We start from the raw sequence: 23,765 nt of genomic DNA, 5'->3' as shown, positions 1-23,765 counted from the left end.
ATCAAACTTTCATACATATTCAACATTTAAAACATAATATTTAAAATTGAAAATATGAAAAAATTATAACTATTTAAAATTCCAAAATCATAATAATTCAAAAAGCATTCAACCACAATTACTAGTCAAAATTCTAAAATATAAAATTCTAAAATTAGAGTACAATACTATATAAATTATTTGAACATTCAATATATTAATATTTTTTAAGTCACGTTCTTCAAGCATAGCACAAGTACACCTACCTGCATTTAAGATTAAAAATAATAATTATAAAAAATACATGTTAAAACAAATAACTAATATTTAACTTACTTTAAGGTTTAAGGGAGATACGGATAAAAACAAATTCAACCTATTTTTTATTAAATATTATTATATATAATTAAATTATTTGGGTACAAATATAACAAAAATTTATTGACTTATTTATAGAAAGAATATATTAATTTATTTATATATTACAATATATTATTAATATTATAAATTCATTTTTTCTCTCAACATATTATATATAATATATACTAACCTTTTTTATCTCTTCATAATATAAAAAAAAATATATACAAACATTTTTTTATCTTTTATCTTTTATTATATATAATATATTAATATTTCAATATTATATATAATATAATATAATATTGTTTACCATAATAGTGTTTTTCTATAGATCTATGATTAATACATATTAAAAATATTTTTCTATATAGATTTATGAACAATATATATTAAAAATATTTTTCTTTATAGATCTACGAACGCTATTAATATATATAATAGTGTTTTTCCATATAGATCTATGAACAATTAATATATATAATAGTGTTTTTCCATATAGATCTATGAACTATCTATATAAGCACAAATTTCTCATAATAAAAAAAATTAAAGTTATTTAAAAGTATGAGCAATAACTATAGTAGAAATGAAAATATATTTTAATTTACCTGTAGGTTTCTTGTGAATGAATGATAGAAATAGTGTAGATAAGAGATAACATAAAAAAATGTATTAACCTATTATGAATGAGTGAAAGTAATGATGAAGACGAAATAAGAAGAAATAGTGAAGAAGGAAGAAGAAGAAATGGTGAAGATAGAGGAAGAACAAGAAGAAAGAAGAAATGGTGAAGATGAGGAAGAAGAAGAAGAAGAAACGATGAAGACGGAAGAAATAAGAAGAAAAAAAGATGAAGAGTCACTTATGAATACATTAGAAATTAGGGTTTTGTTTTATGACAATATAATATAATAATGTGGATTATGGGCCTTCGATATGGGCTTTGAAAATAGAGAGAAAAAAATTGTTTTAAATTTTAAGTTTTTTTATATTAAATAAATAAATATATTATATATTATCAGGCTCGAAAAAGCTCGACAAGCCGTCGAGCAAGCATTATATGAGCTCGAGTTCGGCTCGAATATTAAACGAGCTGGCTCGAGCTAGGCTCGAACTCGATCAAAGTCAAGCTCAAGCCGAACTTTGATCGAGCAGCTCACGAGCGCTTGACTCATTTGCAGCCCTACTTTAGTCTAACTTAAAAATTATATTTATATTTAATTTTTTTAACTCCAATTTTTTAAACTAAATTTAATTTTTAATATTTATTGATTTCTAAGAATGTTAAATTTTTTAAATAAAATATTTTATTATAAATATCTTTAGTTTTAGTTTTTTAGTAATGTTTATATAATAACCATATTAAACTGTTTTTTTGTTCAAGTTAATATAATTTTTAGGTATCAAATGTATAATACCGATACCGTACCGAAATTAAGCATTCAAAATCACTAACAAATATATATTTTGAATATTTCTTATAATATTTAGTTTGAAATAATATAAAAAGTAATTTGATATTATTTTAATTAAACTTGTAAGTGAAGACTTGTATAATATATTAACAAATATGGGATATTATATGAATCCAATAAAAAAATGTTCAACAAAAAAATTTAACTTATATTAATCATAAATAAATATTCAGAAATTTTAGACAACGTATTAAATTTTTTTTCTCATAAATCAAATAAACAAATAATAAGAATGTGAAGATAATCATTATCTAGATAAATTTTAAATATAAAAACATTATTAATAACCTAAAAGATGTGATAATTTGGTTATTAAAAATAAATAAGTGCAGTTGCCAAACAAATTTTAGAACCAATAAAGAAGAATTTATTATACAAGTTAAAATGAATACATCATTTTTTATGGAAATGCACTCAATTGAACGTGGAGGCGAATACCCACTTACGAAATAAATTATTGATATATAAGATAGTACATCCCCTATCAAGAAGTCACGTAATCTGTTATTTTAAGGCATTTTAAATTTATATTATAGTGTAATTGGTTGTAATCCGTTGTGTTTATTATTTCCTAATTTTTGCCAATTTTCTGTCTAAATTAAGGCAAAAGTTTGTTTTGTCTTCATTTTAAAACATATATAGGTTTTTTTCCTTTTTAAAACAATTAATTTTTTTTATTAAACTATGTCGTTTTCCAAAAAAAAATGACGACATTATATTAGATGGCGCAACTTCTAGTTAGACTAATAAAATTTTATGTTTTAAATTCAACACAAAATTTGATGAACGTACGACATTGCTAACAATATAAGTTCAACATTTTAACAAAATAAGATAATAATGGTTTATATTTTAATTTTAATATAAAATTTGATAAATGAATGTCATTTCGTTTATAAAATTTTAAAATTTTGTATTAATTTCTTATAAAATTTTATAAGACCTGCCTATATATAAAATTATGCTTAATTTCAAAGTGTCTAGATTGTCGGGTCGAGAAACGTGGTTAGTTTGAATATGTATTTGAGATTAATGGAGATTTGGGTCGAGTCGTGGGTTGATCCGATCATAAATTTTAAATGGTTTAAATTTTAAATATATATATAATAATGCTTAATTTCAAAGTAACCACCAATGTAGCATAGTGGTCATAGTCGGATTAAGATACCAAAATGTCACAGGTTTAATTCAATCTAGAAGAGTTTTGAGTTAAAGCGGGGGTTATAGATGTGCATTGTCATGTTAGTTCTCTTTAATAAAAAAATGCTTAATTTTAGAGTGTCTGGATCACCGGGTCAAGAGATGTGATTATTTTGAATATGTATATAAGAGTAAATGGATATTTGGATTGGGTCGTTGGTTGACCCACCCCTAATTTAAAATGGTTTAAATTTAAATATATATATATATAATAATGCATAATTTCAAAGTGTTTGGATTGCCAGGTCGAAAGACGTGTTTAATTCCCATAAATTTGAAATTGTTTAAATTAAAAAAATAAAACTAAATAAGATATATACAAGTTTCAAACTTACAATCTAACAAAACCAAGTACAACACTTTAACCAATTAGACTAATAAAAGATTAATTTTAAATTCAACCCAACATATGATGAACGTACGACATTGTTAACAATATAAGTTCAACATTTTAACCAACTAAGCTAATAATAGTTTATATTTTTGAATTCAATATAAAGTTTGACAAATGGAAGTAACTGCGTTTATATAATTTTAAATTTTGTATTAATTTCTTATAAAATTTGTAAGACCTATTTATTAATTCGTGATATATTTAAATAAAAAAAATATTTTGTTTGATTACGTGTCTCCCTTTTATGAGTTTATATACATTATATATATATAAATATACAAAATTATAAATTAGATTTAACAATCACAAATAGTGTAGTGGTTAGAGTGTTCACACCTTAAACTTGATATCATGGTTCAAGTCCCAATTGATACGAATTTTAGAGTGGTATTTTAAAGATAAAAATCGAAATTATGGTTTTAATTGGATCAAAATTCTTATAATGAGTGTGTAATGTGATCGATAATGATGAGTTAGTTAGTGCATAATGTTCAAAGTGAAGGTACATGTTGGTCAATAATGACGAGCCAGGATAAAAATGCACAATGTGAGGGTAGAAGGTGGTCGAAAATATGACGAGATGCGGATGGAGCAAAATATTCAAAGTAATGATATAAGATGATGGATATGACTTGTGGGTTGTGCTTAATGTTCAAGGTAAGACTAGGTGGTGGTCAATAATGTCAAGTCGGTTGGATATAATTCTCTTTTATGATATGAGGTCGGTAATGTCGAGTCACTTTAGGCAAAATAACTTTTTAAGTGTAGCTAAAAGGTAATACAAGATGCTATAAATTTTATTATATATTCATTAAGATGGCAAGAATTTTTAAATTAGATAATTGTAATCTTTTTTATTAGTTATTATATTATAATTTTTAAATGAATTATTATTGAGTAATATTTGTAAAAAACATAATATAAATAAAATAAAATAAAGAAACATCGTTCTTCAGTTAAAATACGATCGGCAAGGTCGGCACAATACAATCGTCGACATAATTATCACGAATGACACGAACGACACGATTGCCAAGAACGAAACGATTGCCACGAATGGCACGATCGACACAAACGACACAATTCGCAAAGTAAGTGAGGTGAACCCTAAATCTCTCTGAATTACGTTAATATTCTGGATGCTTATTTCCTAGTTGCGAGCGTCGGTTAGTTCTCTAATATTGGTGTTCTTATAAGGTTGTCTTTCGAAGAGATTTAGTCGCTAAATCTTCAGGGTTTCTGAATTCTCTATTTCTGCATTTCCTCTGATTTATTTCTGTGTTCTTCACTTCAACAATGGGGAAAAAGAAAAAAAATAAGGCGAAAGAAGTAAAAGACTTCGGAGAAATTGATACAAGCAACAAAGCGATGAATGAAATAGAGCAGAAACATAGTTGTGAGAAGGCTGAAATAGAGTAGAAACAGAATTCAGAGAATGCTGAAATAGAGAAGAACCAGAGTTCTAAGAAGGCTAAAATAGAGTGGAATGAAAATAGAGAAAATTCTTAGAATAAAATTAAAAAGACAGAAAGTGTTCAAGTAGAACTCAACAAGGATGGAAAATAGAGGGTTGGATATAATGAAAGGGCTAATCTCTACAGACTAAAGAATCAAATTATGAAATTATTGTTTCAAGCGAAAAAAGAAGAGATAGTTCATATCACTATCTTCAAGACTAAATTTACATAAAAATGAAGAATATGATAATATAGTTAGCTGGTCTGTAGAAACAATGCGGGATCTAATAAAGTGTCCCAAAACAAAAACTTACACTATTAGAAGTAACTCCAGTTGGAAAGTAAATGAATTCTGAAAGAAAAATACCGAATAGAAAGCTGAAATTCAAGTACAATACAAAGGAAAATTTTACTTGGGGGATTTTAAACTAAAGATTGAGATTCTCAAATCTCCTTTTGAGTTTAAATTATCCTTGAAGTTGAAGAGAAGTGCATTAAATAGTGGAAAAATGTAGTTGTTGGTAACTAAATAGGAAAAAACCGTGTAACATTCATGGTCATTAAGAATGCCTTGCTTAAGCAATGGGAGCACATTGAACTGGAAAAGATATCTTCAAATATCAATGATCTTTATTTCCTGAAGTTCAAGTAGGGAACAAATTTGGAGAATATTCTAAAGTTGGGGCACGCTTATGTTGGGTCAAACTGCATTAAGCTAGAAAGATGGTCTGGAGAAATGAACCTACTTAGCAAATTGAAAGAAACGACTCAAATTTGGTTCAAACTAAGGATCATCCCACTCATATGTACAATGCATAAGTACTTAGTCATTTTTCTAGTCTTCTGGGAAAACCATTGTATATGGACTTAATCATGGAAGAAAGCGAACACATCACATATGCTAGGATAAGCATTGAAGTACACCCTAGAAGTACTCTAACAGCAAAAATAACAGTTATTGACAGAAGAGGTAAACCCACAATCATGAATATTTCATATGAATGGAGGCCAAACAGATGTGCGTTTTGTAATACTTTTCAACATGTCAGTAATAAATGTACAAAAATAATTTAAAAACAATATGAAATCCAGAAAGTTCAGGAGTAGAAGGAAAGCCTAAAAGTTTATGAGTAGAATGAGAAAGACCAGGAAAATGAAACTGAAGAGAATTAGAAACTAGAAAGCATCTAGAGGAAACTAAAGATGGAGAAGTAGAGGATGAAAATGTTGAGGATTTAGATGAAGGAGAATATGAAGAATTGGATAAAGAAGAAGAAGAATTAGAGGGTGAAAATGAAGAAGAATTAGAGGAAGAAAAATATAAAGAATTAAGGGATGAAAGCAATGGAAAATTAGAAGATGGAAGTGATAGAAAAATAGTGGAGGAAAGTGAAGAGGAGACTATGAAAGTAGATCAAAACAACTCAGGCAATGTTGAAGCCAAAGAATACGCAACTCACAAACAAACATCATCATATACAATAGTTCAATCACCAATAGTATATCTTATACCCAAACAGGTGAGGATGCGATGTAAATATAATCACTAGAATTCGAGGAATGAAGATTGGGTTTTGAGGAAAGCAAATTGGGATTCTAAAGTAGAGTAAGAGTAATCACAGAGGAAACTCGCAACAAAATCATAATTTTAAAATGGTAGGTCTTGTATGCTTTTTTTGTTTATTTATGTAATCTTTCTTTGTTTGTTTGTTTGTTTCCAATAAGATACTTTAGGGTCGTTGTTTGTCATCCTTTAAACAAAGTTAGGGATTGTCTAACTTTGATTTTGACAATCTCTCACTTTTGGGTTTTTAATGAAATAACGCTAAGTTGTTTTCAAAAAAAAAAATATTTGTAAAAATATTAATTGATGATAACATTTATTATATTATTATATAAAAATATAAATAATTAAATTTAGAATGTATTTAATAAAAGTTATATAATTTTTATAGTTCTCTACGTATCTATTATTTATATAATTAATATATTTTTTTATTCTATTTTTTATTTTTTATTCATTAATAATTAAATATATATATATGCATTCAATTATAAATTGAATTCAAGACCAAGGTTCGAGTACCAAGTCACTTGGTGTGAATTTTAGAAAATTTATTATAAATGTTAAATTGAATGGTGGTGTTAATATTGAATCTTTGAAGTATAATATATGATAAAATATGTGAATACTAATTAGAGGGATGAATGAATGGTGGTTTGAATGCCGTTAATAATAAAATCCTTGAAATATGACGGTACATGTAAGAGTTTGAACTTGAGGGATGAATGAATGGTGCTTCTTAATGTCATTCTTGAAGGAATATATGTATTTGTGTGTTAAGTTTTTCATCATATATGATGAAATATGTGAATTTGAATTAGAGGGACGAATGAATTGCGTTTTGAATTTCGTTAATAATGGAATCCTTGAAATATGATGGTATATTTGAGAGTTCGAATTTGAGGAAAGAATGAATGATGGTTCCTAATGTTAATCTTGAAAGAATCTATTTATTTGGTAGAGTAAAGTTCTTCATAAATATAATTCTTCTTAAATTAAGTAAATTTAATCCCATTTTTATATAACTTTTTATGTCTATTTTATTATTAGTTTGACAATTTGAAAATGTCAATTAAAAAATTTGACTAAAAAATGATAAATACATTCAAAATTAGGTAAAATACATATTTACGATAGTGACATTCTTAACTTTTTTTAATAGAATAATATAAGTTTCAAGTGATTATAAATTTATGTCTATTTTATTATAATTTTTTCTCCATCATTTTGTATGTTAATATTAAATGGTCAATTAGAAGATTATAGAACTAATATTATAAATGGATTCAAAATGAGACAAACTATTTATTTATATACTATAAACTTTGATAAATTTACATTTTTTAATAAAATAAATAATTTTTAATTTTTTATATTTTGTTTGGTCCGTTTGATTATAATTATTTAATTATGTGATTTCTATTTCTAGTTTTGTTATTTGACCGTATAATATTTATTAAATAATATTTTTAAGATGTCATTTTAATTATTAATTTTAAATCCAAAGAATATATTTTCAAATGATAATATACAATAATAAATAATTGATTAATCTTTACAACACAATGTTCTAGTATATATATAAATAACGCTTAATTGATCAATTTTGAGGTTGGCTACAATTAATCATCACAACATTAAATTAAATATATACCTAGATAGGTATACCTTCATATTTATATATATTGTTTTTTATTATTATATAGATCATGAAAATTTGTTGAAATCTTCTTCATCTATTTTTTTCCCATTGTTTAACCGTGTCTCTTTAGTAATTGGGAAGGATACACTAATCTTTACAATGCAGTTTCCCACAACTATAATTTCTCATTTTTTTATATAGTTTTCCTCTACTTCAGTAGGCAATTTAAATTCAAATGTAACATTCAGTAATATCCACTTTTGTCTATGTATTGTTTAAATAGATTTTTCAACACAAACTCTCTGACTTCTTTAGATTTATTACTTTTGTTCATCCCCTTCCCCATAATAGTAGAAACAAAGTAATGGAACAAATTAATTGCAGAAACCCTAAAAGATGATTACAGATAAACCGCAATCGATGGAAAATTCTAGCAACGCTTACAAATGCATAAGAAACTCCAGACTAGCGACACTTAAAAATTCAATGTTTGATGATTTTTTTTTCTAAACTACTTTTTTCCCATATAATGAAAGTTGTCAATTTATATGATTGGTCGGCATGCATTATATCTTTCTTGTAAATGTTTTTCAAATTTTATATACTCGATAAATTTTAAAATATAAGTAAACATTAAATTTGGATTGAATTTAATTTTACAAATTCAAAAAAATTCGAAGATTTGAATCATATTATTTAAAATATTTTTATATAAATAATATTATTTTTATATCTTTACCCATGAAAATACATGGATCCATGCTATTAAAATATTGTTGTTCGCATACACGATTAGTAGACTCCATGATATTCATTTATCCATAGTAAATGTTGTTTATATACTAATTGACCTTGATAAAAAAAATAGATAACGGGTTTTTATAATTCATTATAAATAATCAAAGAGAGATAAATTTTTAGATTAAAGTAGCTAATTAATTTTAAATAATTAGCAAAAATTATAAAGTTATCATGTTTTGAATATTTAGTTTAAATAATTAAAAATGAAGAAATTGTTAAGTCAAATTGTTAATTAAGTATTAATATTAATTAACTATTAGCATGAAAATAAGAACTTAATTGTATAAATTTAATCCTGTACAGGTTAAAGAAAAATCAGAAAGAAAACAAGATCAACTTTTAACATAATTGGTTTTATATCATCGGTATTATGCAAAGTGAATACGTATCCGGTTATTTAAAATTTCGGTATTATATTAAAGGCGTAACCGACATTTTACAAGATCGATATTTTGTAAACACGCAACCAGTTTTATTTCAGTTCGACATTTTACAAAACTATCCGGTTATTTATACTTCGGTAGTTTATCGAAGCGTAGCCGGTTATTTATGCATCGATAGTTTATTTAAGCGTAACCGGTATTTTGTGAAATCAGCATTTTACAAACACGTAACCAGTAGTATGTGAAGTCGGTATTTTATCAAAGCGTAACTGATAGTTTTGTACTTCGGTTTTATATTGAAGCGTAGCCAGCATTATACACATTGGTTTTATAACAAGGCACACATCCGGTATTTTGCAAATCGGTATTTTGCAAAACACGCATCCAGTGTTTTTCAAATTGGTATTTTGCAAAACACGCGTCCAGTTTTATGTTCCGGTATTATATAACTTTGGTTATATAAAAAGCACGCTCGGTACTTTAATGAAATTGGTTTTTCAATAAAATCGGTATTTTTATTGGAGCGCTTCCGGCTTTTCTTGCTTCTCACAATTTATCAGCCTTGGGGCCATATAAGGACGCTTCCGGTAGTTGCAGACGTCAACTTTATGTTTCTCCAGCATTTGTTTCCATTTCTGTGCAAAGACAGATGAAGACCTTTTTGGCAGCAGCAGAGTTATGCTAAAAGAACCAAAAACAAATCAAATCTTCTGAGATATACGCTCCTCGTAAATCATAATTCCATTAATGATAATTTGTCTTATTATCATCCAAGTACAAACAAGATCAAAGAATATCTCATCTTATGTAATACTCTAAAATTCAACCAAACAAGATGAAGATACAGAGAACATGACCGTTGCATATTGCCTACTTAAGAAGACAGAGGACAACTTACTTCTTAACCAAGCTTACCGAACCTTACCTTTGAAAAAAACAAGTTGTACGATTCCTTGAACTATCAACTATTATTCACAACTCTCTCAAGCTTTCAAAGTTGTATAAGCTTTCAAGTGTGTTAGAGTGTTAAATTTATATTATAATACTAACTATTTTGTATGAGTTGGTTAGCATTGTAAGTTGACATAATTTGTTTCTGCTCAACAGAGTGTGAGTGATAGGAGTTCGAAAACATATACTAACTATTTTGTATGAGTTGGTTAGCATTGTAAGTTGACATAATTTGTTTCTGCTCAACAGAGTGTGAGTGCTAGGAGTTCGAAAACATGCAGAAACTAAGTTCTGGTTGTTCGACTGGGTTTGTACAAGTGTTGTATTGAACCAAATCTTCTAGTAAATATCCTTCTCAAGGTTGAGAATAAGGGGTGACGTAGGAGTTTCTACTTCGAACATTCATAAAATCTCTTGTCTCGTGTGTTCATCTCTTTCAATATCTTCCTCCTACTAATTCAAGTCTAAACAAACATTTCCGCACTTGAAATCGATTCAAGAGTTTGAGAGGACATGCGAAGAATAGAAACGGATATTAACTTCTAACAGAGTTAATATCAAACGAAGTGTTTGTAAGCGTTCAATAATAGTTTGATCCTAGTCTCTATTGTTGTACCCGATCCTATTAAACTTAACCATTTAAACATATATTTTCATATTTGTTTATCTTAATTTTTTTTAAACATGAATGGATGAGATTAATAAAAATTTAATTATAAAATTTCTTATTACTCATTATTTAAATTCATGTATATTTTTTATGATCATAAATATATATTTTATGAATCCTTAATTTTCAAGAATTTTATGTTCTTTAAATATAAGTTTTATGGGCATATGTGTAATAGAAGAAAAATATTTTAAGGGTGCATTTGAAAGAAAAAAAATAAAATTTGAATTTACATTGAAATTCATTTTTTGCAAAAAATTTATATTAAATAAATATTATCTATGTTAGTCAGATATCTAACATTCTAAAATTTTAAAAAATAAATCGTTACGTTTAAATGATAAATTAAAAATATGTTTTATTTAAAAAACATAGTAATAAATATAAGAATTGAGATTTCGAACTAATATGAAAAAAAATAAGAATTAAAATTTACAGAAATTTAAATTTCATTATAATTACTATTATAATTCTTAATTTTGAAACAAACATCGAAATTAGAATTAAATTTCAAATTCTAATTCTATATTCAATTTTAGGATTATCAAATACAGTCTAATTATTTGTTAAAGATGATCAATATAATCTAGAAATAAGATTCACATTTTAAAGAGATTTAAATAATCTATATATAAAATTCACCTTTTACAGAGATTTATATAATCTATATATAATTCACCTTTAAAGAGATTTAAATATGAGTTTTATGGATATATATGTAATACAAGAAAAAGATTTTAAGGGTGCATTTGAACGAAAAAAATTGAAATTGGAATTAAATTCAAATTCAAATTTCGCAAAAATTGATATTAAATAAATATTATCTATGTTATTAAGATATCTAACATTCTAAAATTTAAAAAAAAAAATCGTTACGTTAAATGATAAATTAAAAATACGTTTTATTTGAAAAACATATAAATAATAAATATTAGAATTGAGATTTCGAACTAATATGAATAAAATTGAGAATTAAAATTCATAGAAATTTGAATTTCATTATAATTACTATTATAATTCTTAATTTTGAAACAAACATCGAAAATTAGAATTAAATTTCAAATTCTAATTATATATTCAATTTTAGGATTATCAAATACAGTCTTATTATTTATTAAAGAGGATTGATATAATCTAGAAATAAGATTCACATTTTAAAGAGATTTATAAAATTTATATATAAAATTTATTTTTTAAAGAGATTGATGTAATCTATCTATAAGATTCACAATATATTCCCACAATCTGTACTCCCTAACTTTTAAGTGACTATAAATAGACCTTCAAGTTCTTAGATCAAGTAACTCTAAGCCAACATTAACGAAAACAACATGAACAAGTTACTCGTCAGTCTTTTCTTAGCGTTAATTATTCTTGTTTCTCGTAAGTTTAATAATATTATCTATATTTTCATATTAAGTTGAAATGCGATTATAGAATTATTAATGAAAATATACATGATTTCTTAATTTTACAGAGAATCATACCCATACAGTAATTGCAGAAACGTGTTATAACAAGAGTGCTACTTTCAAAGGCGCATGTTTTTCGGATGATAATTGCAGAAAGAAATGTTTGACTGAATCAATTCACAACTATGATGCATATTGTTATAGTATTTCACTTTTGTGTATATGTGTGAGAGTATGTCCCCAAAGCCCTAAAAGCACAGTTTGACAAACTATGGGTGCCAACTAAAAAATAATATAAATAAAACGAATCGTTCTTTCAATAAATATTTAATTGTGAGAAACATACTTATTTTAATTTTTTCTAGTATATGGATCTGTTCAATAATTTATTTAACATGTTATTTAAGTGATATAAAATGTTTTAATAGCAACTAAATGTCAAAATTTTAAAAACAACAATAAAATAGCTCAAATTTTATTTATGGTTCAAATAAATTCTTAAAATTTTCCATATATAATAATGCTTAATTTCAAAGTAACCTACCAAGACACGTGATTAATTTAAATATGTAAGTAAGAGTAAATGGATATTTCGATCAGGTTGTGGGTTGACCCGCCCCTAATTTGAAATGGTTAAAATTTAAATATATAATAATATATAATTTCAAAGTGTTTGGTTTTCTAGGTCGAAAGACGTGGTTAATCCCATAAACTTGAAATTGTTTAAATTATAAAAAAAACTAATTATGATATATACAAGTTTCGAACTTAAAACCTACCAAAACCACAAAACCAAGTACAATACTTTAACCAATTAGACTAATAAAACTTTAATTTTAAATTCAACACAACATATGATGGACGTACGACATTGTTAACCATATAAATTCAACATTATAACAAACTAAGCTAATAATGATTTATATTTTTAAATTCAATATAAAGTTTGATAAATGGAAGTCATTGCGTTTATATAATTTTAAATTTTGTATTAATTTCATATAAATTTGTAAGACATATTTATTAATTCGTGATATATTTAAATAATAAAAAATATTTTGTTTGATTACTTGTCTCCCTTTTATGAGTTTATATACAAAATATATATAAATATACAAAATAATAAATTAAAATTAACAATAACAAATAGTGTAGTGGTTAAAGTGTTCACACCTTAAACTTGATATCAAGGTTCAAGTCCCAATTGGTACGGATTTTAGAGGGGTATTATAAAGATTAAAATGGAAATGATGGTTTTAATTGGATCAAAATGCTTATAATGAGGGGGTAATGTGATCGATAATGATGAGTTAGTTAGTGCATAATGTTCAAAGTGAATGTAGATATTCACTAGAATATTCGATCTGTTTACAACACGTACACAGACTTAATCGAACAAAAAAGGATTAGTTAGTTCTCGACCTTTCAATATACTCACTTTTTGAACAGAAATAAATTCTGTCAACTTACAATGCTCACCACTCACACAATATAGTATTGTAATACACTTGAGATTCTAACACTCTCTTGAGAACTTGTATGTTTTCAAAGCTTGATTGATTTGATAGCAAAGATTCAAGATGTCGTGCTGAAGCAGATTGACTTCTGTCTTAATAAGTAGGCAAATATATAACTGAATATATTTGTGACTTCAACGACTATGTCTGCTTCAAGAAACCACTGTTCTTTTCTTTAATTGGTTGAAGTTCAAAATAGTACAATAGATGGGATATTCTTTTATTTTTTCTGTACTCTAATAATAATAAGCCAAAAATCATTAATTGATTTAATGATTTCTGAGGAGCATGCAGCATAAGTTTTTGTCTTCTAATGATTTGGCAGTCTGAATTAGGCTGGTTGACACCTGCTCCCCAAAAGTCTTCATCAGACTTGCACTAAAATGGCAACAAAACAGTCTGGAGATATAACTTTTATCTTCTTGAGTAGGAAAATATATCAACGGACATATTTGTGACTTCAACGGCTATGTCTGCTTCAAGAAACCACTATTCTTCTCTTTGATTGGTTGAAGTCCAGAATAGTACAGCGGATGGGATATCCTTTGATTTTGTCTGTAATCTGATAATAATAAGCCAACAAATTATTAATTGGTTTAATGATTTCCGAGGAGCATGCAACATACGTTTTTGTCTTCTAATGATTTGGCAGTCTGAATTAGGCTGGCAGACATCTCCTCCCAAGAATTCTTCATCAGACTTGCACTAAAATGGCAAAAAAACAGTCTAGAGAAATAACTTATGTCTTCTTAAGTAGGCAAATATATCAAGGGATATATTTATGACTTCAACGGTTATGTCTACTTCAAGAAACCGTTGTTCTTCTCTTTGATTGGTTGAAGTTCAAAATAGTACAACATATGTGCTATCCTTTGATTTTGTCTACACTCTATTAAAAATAGGCCAAGAAATCATTAATTGGTTCAATAATTTCTGAGGAACATGCAACTTACGTTTTTGTCTTCTAATGATTTGGCAGTCTGAATTAGGCTGGCAGACATCTGCTCCAAAGAAGACTTCATCAGACTTGCACTAAAATGGAAACAAAATACTCTAGAGATATAAAAGTTGCTTTCTTCAATTACCGCATATGCTTATAACAGTGTTGGGATACATACTATCGGCTCCGCTTCAGAGTAGACCGATTAGGATACTACTGGCTGCACTTTGGGAAGAACCGATTGAGATATTACCGGTTCTGCTTCTTTATAATACCGATCTTGATATACTACCGGTTTCGAGATATAACCGGTTTTTAGATACTACCGGCTACGCATATGATAAAACCGATATAAAGTTACTACCGATTCCGCTTAGATAAAATGGATATAGAGATATTACCGGTTCCGCTTGACATAATACCGAAGTAAAGAAACTACTAGGTCCGCATTAGATAAAACCAATATAGAGATACTATCGGTTCTGCATTGGATAAAGACGATATGGAGATACTACCGGCTACGCATTAGATAAAATCAATATGGACATACTACCGGCTACGCATTGTATAAAGTCGATCTTAAGATATTACCGATTCCGAATCTGGATAAAATCGATATGGAGATACTATTGGTTACGTCTTAACATAAAACCGCTAATCTTTTAAATAATTTTGATTCATATAAAATCGATTTTACCGCCGATTGATATAAATCCGATCAGTTTTGCTTCGGTTTTCTTTAACCTGCATGAGATTTATCTTAGTTAAGTTCTTTTTAAACAGTTAGTTAATTAATACTGATAATTAATTACTTGTATTTTCTAACAATTTCTCCCTTTTTGATTATTTAATCTAAATATTCAAAACCTTGTTATTTTATAATCGTTGGCTGCTTATGCTAGATTAATGTTTCATTTTAATTTACTATTTTCTCCCTTTTGATTATTTAGAATAGTGATCTAGTTCCTTGAAATAACACAACTTAATAATTACTATCTTTAGGACGGAAATTTACTCAAAAGAAAGAATATGATAAGATAGTTAGTTGGTCTGTGGAAAAAATGCAGGAGCTAATAAACCACTTTTGGAATTTTTAATTAAATAACGCTAAGCTATTTTCCAAAAAAAAAAATATTTATAAAAATATTAATTGATGATGACATTTATTATATTATTATATAAAATATAAATAATTAAATTTAGAATGTATTTAATAAAAGTTATATAATTTTTATAGTTCTCTACATATCTATTATTTATATAATTATTATATTTTTATTCTATTTTTTATTTTTTATTCATTAACAATGATTAAATATATATATATATATATTCAATTATAAATTAAATTAAAGACCAAGATTCGAGTACCAAGTCACTTGGTGTGAATTTTAAAAAATGTATAAATGTTAAATTGAATGGTGGTGTTAATATTGATTCTTTGAAGTATAATATATGATAGAATATGTTAATTCAAATTAGAGGGATGAATGAATTTGGTTTGAATGTCGTTAATAATAAAATCCTTGAAATATGATTGTACATGTGAGAGTTCGAATTTGAGAGTTGAATGAATGGTAGTTCTTAATGTCATTTTTGAAGGAATATATGTATTGGGGGGTAAAGTTCTTAATAATAATATACGATGAAATATGTGAATTTGAATTAGAGGTACGAATAAATAGTGTTTTGAATGTTGTCAATAACGAAATACTTTAAATATGATGGTATATGTGAGAGTTCGAATTTGAGGGATGAATGAATGATAATTCCTAATGTTAATCTTGAAAGAATCTATTTATTTGGTAGAGTAAAGTTCTTCGTAATTATAATTCTTCTTAAATTAAGTAAATTTCATTCAATTTTCATATAACTTTTTATGTCTATTTTATTATTAATTTGACAATTTAAAAATATCAATTAAAAAATTTGACCAAAAAATATTAAAAACATTCAAAATTAGGTAAAATACATATTTACGTTAGTGACATTCTTAACTTTTTCAATAGAACAATATAAGTTTCACGTGATTATAAATTTATGTCTATTTTATTATCATTTTTTCTCCATCATTTTGTATGTTAATTTTAAATGATCAATTAGAAGATTATAGAATTAATATTATAAATGGATCCAAAATGAGATAAACTATTTATTTATATACTATAAACTTTGAAAAATTTACATTTTTAATAAAATAATTAATTTTAATTTTTTATATTTTGTTTTGTCCATTTTATTACAATTATTTAATTATGTGATTTTGTTTTCTATTTTACTCATTTGACCGTACAATATTTATTAATTTAATTAAATATTTATTAAATAATATTTTTAAGATGTGATTTTAATTATTAAATCCAAAGAATATCTTTTCAAATTATAATATAAAATAATATTTAGCTGATTAATCTTTACAACTGATTAATTTTGAGGTTGACTACCAATTATCATCACAACATATATACCCCTCTCTATATATATATTATATATATATATATAATAGTTTGACTATTGTGATTTTGATGATGAAATGATTTATGCGCTTTGATGCAGGTGTATCCAAATCATATTTCATGAGACTTGGCTCTAATGAGGCTCATTAGACCGATTTGGCATTAGATACACAGAATTAGACGTGTAGTCTAACTAAGTGGAGTTAGACGTGAAATCTAATATATTCGGAATTAGACGTGCAGTCTAACTCGTGGAGTTAGACGTGCAGTCTAATGTATACGGAATTAGACGCGCACTCCAATCAGCGGAGTTAAACGTGCAGTCTAATGTATATGGAATTAGATGTGCAGTCTAACTCAACGGAGTTAGACGTGCAGTCTATCTCAGCGGAGTTAGACGTGTAGTCTAATGTATACGGAATTAGACGTGCAATCTAACAAGTGAAGTTTGATGTGCAGTCTAATGTATACGGAATTAGACGTGCAGTCTAACTTAGCGGAGTTAGACGTGCAGTCTATTGGATTGTGAAAGTTAGACGTGTAGTCTAACTCCTTCAGACAAGTCTGAAGTTGAACCGTAATTAGATGTGCAGTCTAACTCGTGGAGTTAGACGTGCAGTCTAATAGAAAAAGAAAGTTAGACGTGTAGTCTAACTCCTTCAAACAAGTCTGAAATTGAACCGTAATTAGACGTGCAGTCTAACTCGTGGAGTTAGACTTGCAGTCTAATAGAAAAAGAAAGTTAGACGTGTAGTCTAACTCCTTCAGACAAGTCTGAAGTAGAACCGGACATAGACGTGCAGTCTAATGATTTGTGAATGATTAGACGTGAAGTCTAATTAGTGAAGGTTAGACGTCTAGTCTAACTCCTTCAGATTAGTCTGAAGTGATTGTAATTAGACGTAAGTCTAATCCCATTAGACCAGTCGGTCTAATGGATCCTACTCTTAGACGGGGATATTTGATTTTATTAGACGAGGTCGTCTAACTGAAATACGTCTAATGCTATGTTTAAGTAGTATGCTTGAAACTAGCACCGCCTACCCACGTGCTATAGCTGTACTCTACTCCCGTTCCACTTTCTAGTGAAGATTAGTACGATAGCTATATGCAACCAACCAACGAATGCCACGTAAGAGAATTTCCCTCATATTACTTGTTTTGTAGGTATATCCCTGATGGAATATTCGGCGCACTACCAGTTATTGTACGGCCACGATCCTTGTGCTCAAAACCTGCTGTGTACTATGGAGGCTTTCTAATGGAAGAGTGCCATGTATCATTCTAAAGATTCGACCGTTAGTCTCTGCCCGATATTTATCAAATCCAAACGACAACGGGGCAAAAAATTCAACTCTCCTAGGGTATTCTCTGCTCTTAAAGTTGCTAGCACCCTGATGAGGATGAAGAACAATATGGAATCTACCTCAGGTGCATCTAGTTATCAGACCAATGGTAAGCCTTCTACTCGATCCAGACAGCCTTTTGTTTCTATTATGTCAACAGGGGCAAAAAGATCAAAGACTGTGAATGAATCGGAGGCTAGTTCCTCAAGTCTGAAAAGCTCCACAAAGAAGGATTTGAATCAGTCGATTCAAGAATTAGGTAAGGTGTAGGTGTACTTGCTTCTACTCCCATGTCCTCTCTGTTTTGTACTTGCTTCTACTCCCATGTCCTCTCTATTTTCTCCGGCGATCATCCTGAGAAAGCCCTCGAGATCCAGTGTCTTGAAAGAAAAGAAGTCAAAGGCGCCCCGCGCGTCTAAATCAATGAAGGTAACCTTTTCTAGACCTTTGGCCGATGTGCCTAAGTTTGATGTTCTTGTGATGGAAGAAGATGAATCTGGTTTTACTCCGGTAAAAGAATCTGGTGAAGGGCCCGCTGTTGAGTCAGCTGGTCCAAATATTGAAAATACTAACAGGACTAAGTCTCCTGTTATTCAACCTGATCAAGTAGCCACAGGTGCTATAGAAATTGCTCAACAAGAATAAGGTGCAGTTCTTACCCTTGTTGCTGGTAAATCTGCTAAAAAGGATTTCTTAGTAGCCGGGAAGATCACTTGTGTAGAGCTCCCTACTGAAATGTGCAAGAAATCCCAATCGGCGTACGAGTTGATGCGTTCCACAAGGCTGTCGAGTGGAATTGTTTTTAGTGAACCCAGACCTGCTCCAAGACCCGTCGAGATTGTTGAAAAAGGTAAGAATATTGAAACTTCGGTTAATGAAGAGGTATCAGAGGCAACGAGCATTGTTGACCTCGTGTTAGATCAAGTCAAAGCGATTGCGGCGAAAAATATGGAAATTTTTTAATCATGGACCCTGGAAAGATTGTCTGCCAAGTATAATGAAGCCCTATCAAATTCTGAAATAATCCGAGAGTGGAAGAAGCGTATAGCCAATGAGAAGAAGGCTCTCAAGTGGGCTAAAACTTTAGATGTGCTTGAAGCTCTAAAGAAAAAGGATCTTGTTGAAACATGTTAGAGTGAAAGAGCATTATTCCCAATTCTTGAAGCCAGAATGGCTAATTTAAACCCTGTTGAGAAAGGCTCTGAAGTGGAAGTAAAAGTGTTGAAGAGACTAGACGACATCATGGATAATTATGTCTCGGTTGTTACCCGATACGTTCATGGAGCTAATTACTCGGGAGCAAATCCTTTTGATGATGATGAATCGATGGACATCTTTGATGTTAATGATGATACATATGAGCTGGATGTTGCTCTCTTGATTGAGTTTAGGAATCTTTCTGATGAAGAAAGACGTATTTTGGATCAAACTGTTCAAGAGAATCCTCATCTAGAAGAAGAAGAAGTGATTGTTCAAGAGCCTGAACAAGCTCTTCTAACGCATGAAGAAGAAGTTATTGAAGAAGATGTGGTCGAGGAGTCTGCTCAAGTTCCTAATGATGAAAATGTTGTTATATCCCCTGTTGTGAGAACAAAGGAAGCCCAAGAGGAGGCTGAAGTATCTCAGCCAGAGATTATCAGATATGAGGGGAACCCTCCAAGGACAAAGATGCTGAAGAAGAGAGTTCCTCATCTGAGGAGGAACAGAACCAATATGCAAGTTATGTTAGGCCTCTTCCATTCCCCAATATCATTACGGGAACTGTTCATGAAAATGTCAACAATCCTCTTCACTACTCTGGAGATCTGTATGAAAGATTTCAGAGAGCTGAATGGGAATTGTTAGAAAAAGAGCAGAATGAAGCTGGGAATGTAGCTAAGAAGGATCAACCGGAGCAATCTATGCAGATTCATACCCATTTTCAACCTATTTAGAGTATGGCAGCAGAATCTCAAGAGAACTCATCTAACGAAGAATCCTCTGCTGAAGGTATCAAGCTTCTAAAGTCTATGACTTATGTGCTCTCATCTCTTTAGAAGAACGTGGTTTCCATGGTATCAAACATGATAAAGGATTTGAACACCCATAAAGAAGAGAGAAAGGAATTTGATGAGGTTGTAAAAGTTCTTACTGAATTAGACAATACTCTGAAGAAGAACACGTATGAGACTCACATCTCAAATTCAAACTTCTCCAAATTTGAAAAGAAGTACTACAGTCGTCAATCTGAAATGATGGACCTTGAAAGGCACATCAATGATGATTGTCATAGAGAAACTATGGATGAACTCAGCCTGATGAAGAAACAAATGGTGGAAATCCAAGGATGTTTAAGAAGAACCGATGCTGAACGACTGGAATTTGTTGACTCTATTGCAATAAAGTTTCAAGCAAAAGAGAACGCGAAAGAGATCAACCTCGAATCACCCAAGGTGAGTCAAGAAGAAGAAGTGACGGTGTGTCAACCAGCACTAGATCTAGACGAGCGCCAAGAAACGATGAAAATCCTAGGCCAACTAAAAGAGGCGGAGGTCGAAGCGGTGGTGATCGTGGAGGCCGAAGCAGTGGTGGTGGTTGTGGTAGGCAATCTGGTTTTGATCAAAGAGGTCGTGCCAGTGGCGGTGATCATGGTGGTAAACTAAGTGGAAGCGGTCGTGGTGCTCGCAGTCTTCCTCCTTTTCTAAATATGTTAACCGGTCAAGACATGAGCTCAACCGATCCTCGAGTAAAACGGGAAGAACAATAATTTCTTTTCTCCTACTTTGTTAATGTTTCTCAAACAATGTTTCTTTGATGATGTTTTGAATATTGGTGTTGGAAGTTTGTGAAGTGTGCTGTAAGTGAACAGGGTTTTACTTATTAATATGATGAATGCGTATTTTATTATATATATGCAGGTTTTCAATTTCATCATCAAAAAGGGGGAAATTGTTGGGTCAAATTATTTTGACTAAGTGTTGAAATAGTTTGACTATTGGGATTTTCATGATAAAATGATTTATGCGCTTTGATGCAGGTGTATCGAAATCATATTTCATGAGACTTGGCTCTAATGAGGCTCATTAGACCGTTTGGCATTAGATGCACGGAATTAGACGTGCAGTCTAACTCAGTGTAGTTAGACATGTAATCTAATATATTTGGAATTAGACGTACAGTCTAACTCGTAGAGTTAGACGTGCAGTTTAATGTATACGGAATTAGACGTGCAGTCTAACCAGCTGAGTTAGACGTCCAGTCTAATGTATAAAGAATTAGACGTGCAGTCTAACTGAGCGGAGTTAGACGTGCAGTCTAATGTATACAGAATTAGACGTGCAGTCTAACTCAGTGGAGTTAGACATGCGGTCTAATGTATACGGAATTAGACGTGCAGTCTAACTCGTGGAGTTAAACGTGCAGTCTAATGTATATGGAATTAGACGTACAGTCTATCCAGCGGAGTTAGACGTGCAGTCTAATGTATACGGAATTAGACGTGCAGTCTAACTCAGCGGAGTTAGACGTACTGTCTATTGGATTGTGAAAGTTAGACGTGTAGTCTAACTCCTTCAGACAAGTCTGAAGTTGAACCGTAATTAGACGTGCAGTCTAACTCGTGGAGTTAGACGTGCAGTCTAATAGAAAAAGAAAGTTAGACGTGTAGTCTAACTCCTTCAGACTAGTCGGAAGTTGAACCGTAATTAGACGTGTAGTCTAATAGAAAAAGAAAGTTAGACGTGTAGTCTAATGGTATGTGAATGATTAGACGTGAAGTCTAATTAGTGAAAGTTAGACGTGTAGTCTAACTCCTTTAGATTAGTCTGAAGTGATTGTAATTAGACGAAAGTCTAATCCCATTAGACCAGGCGGTCTAATAGATTCTGCTCTTAGACGGGGATGTTTGATTTTATTAGACGAGGTCTTCTAACCGAAATACATCTAATGCTATGTTTAAGAAGTATGCTTGAAGCTAGCACCCGCCTACCCACGTGCTATAGCTGTACTCTACTCCTGCTACACTTTCTAGTGAAGATTAGTACGATAACTATATGCAACCATCCAACGAATGCCACGTAAGAGAATTTCCCTCATATTACTTGTTTTGTAGGTACATCCCTGATGGAATATTCGGCGCACTACCAGTTATTGTACGGCCACGATCCTTGTGCTCAGAACCTGCTGTGTAGTATGGAGGCTTTCCAATGGAAGAGTGCCACGTATCATTCTAAAGATTCGACTGTTAGTCTCTGCCCAGTATTTATCAAATCCAAAAGACAACGGACAATCTCTCGACCTTCAGATAATTTTTCTTGCCGGAATTACAGAGAGAAATCAAGCTTTTGAATATTCATACTATAAAGCTACTTTCTTTATTGTACTGTGTTTGAATCAATAGAGAGTTAGAATAAAAAACACCTTTAGCTGAATGATATTTTTCATATTGTAAATTGAACAAAGTGTGTTCTGTTCAATAGTGAGCTAAGTGTGTACAAACTGTATTTGATTAAAATCATATTATAGTGAATCCTTCCGGTGGTTGGAAGAAAGGGTGACGTAGGAGAGTTTCTCCGAACATCCATAAACAAACTGCTGTGTTCTTTTATTTCTGTCATCTTTTCATTCTTCATCTTTAGTTTCAAGCCCAAGTAAACAATTCCGCCTTGATTCGGTTTCAAGTGTTTACAATAGTTTGCGTAGAATAAAAAAACGAATTAAATTCTTAACAGGATTTGTTTCAAACCGTTTTTCATAAGACTTCATGAATAGCCAGACCTCGTCTCTATCGATAAAGCTGATCCTATCATAGATTTTCCAACACAAACTCTCTGACTTCTTTAGATTTATTACTTTTGTTCATCCCCTTCCCCATGATAGTAGAAACAAAGTAATAGAACAAATTAATTGCAGAAACCCTAAAAGATGATTACAGATAAACCGCAATCGATGACAAATTCTATCAACGCTTACAATTGCATAAGAAACCCTAGACTAGCGACACTTAAAAATTCAATGTTTGATTATTTTTTTTATTAAACTACTTTTTTTCCCATAATGAAAGTTGTCAATTTATATGATTGGTCGGCATGCATTATATCTTTCTTTTAAATGTTTTTCAAATTTTATATACTCGATAAATTTTAAAATATAAGTAAACATTAAATTTGGATTCAATTTAATTTTACAACTTCAAACAAATTTGAAGATTTGAATTATATTATTTAAATTATTTATA

The sequence above is a fragment of the Impatiens glandulifera genome, chromosome 1, assembly GCF_907164915.1.
Source record: "Impatiens glandulifera chromosome 1, dImpGla2.1, whole genome shotgun sequence".
NCBI lineage: Eukaryota > Viridiplantae > Streptophyta > Magnoliopsida > Ericales > Balsaminaceae > Impatiens > Impatiens glandulifera.
The sequence above is the reverse complement of the archived record's forward strand: the minus strand, read 5'-3'. Positions refer to the sequence as shown.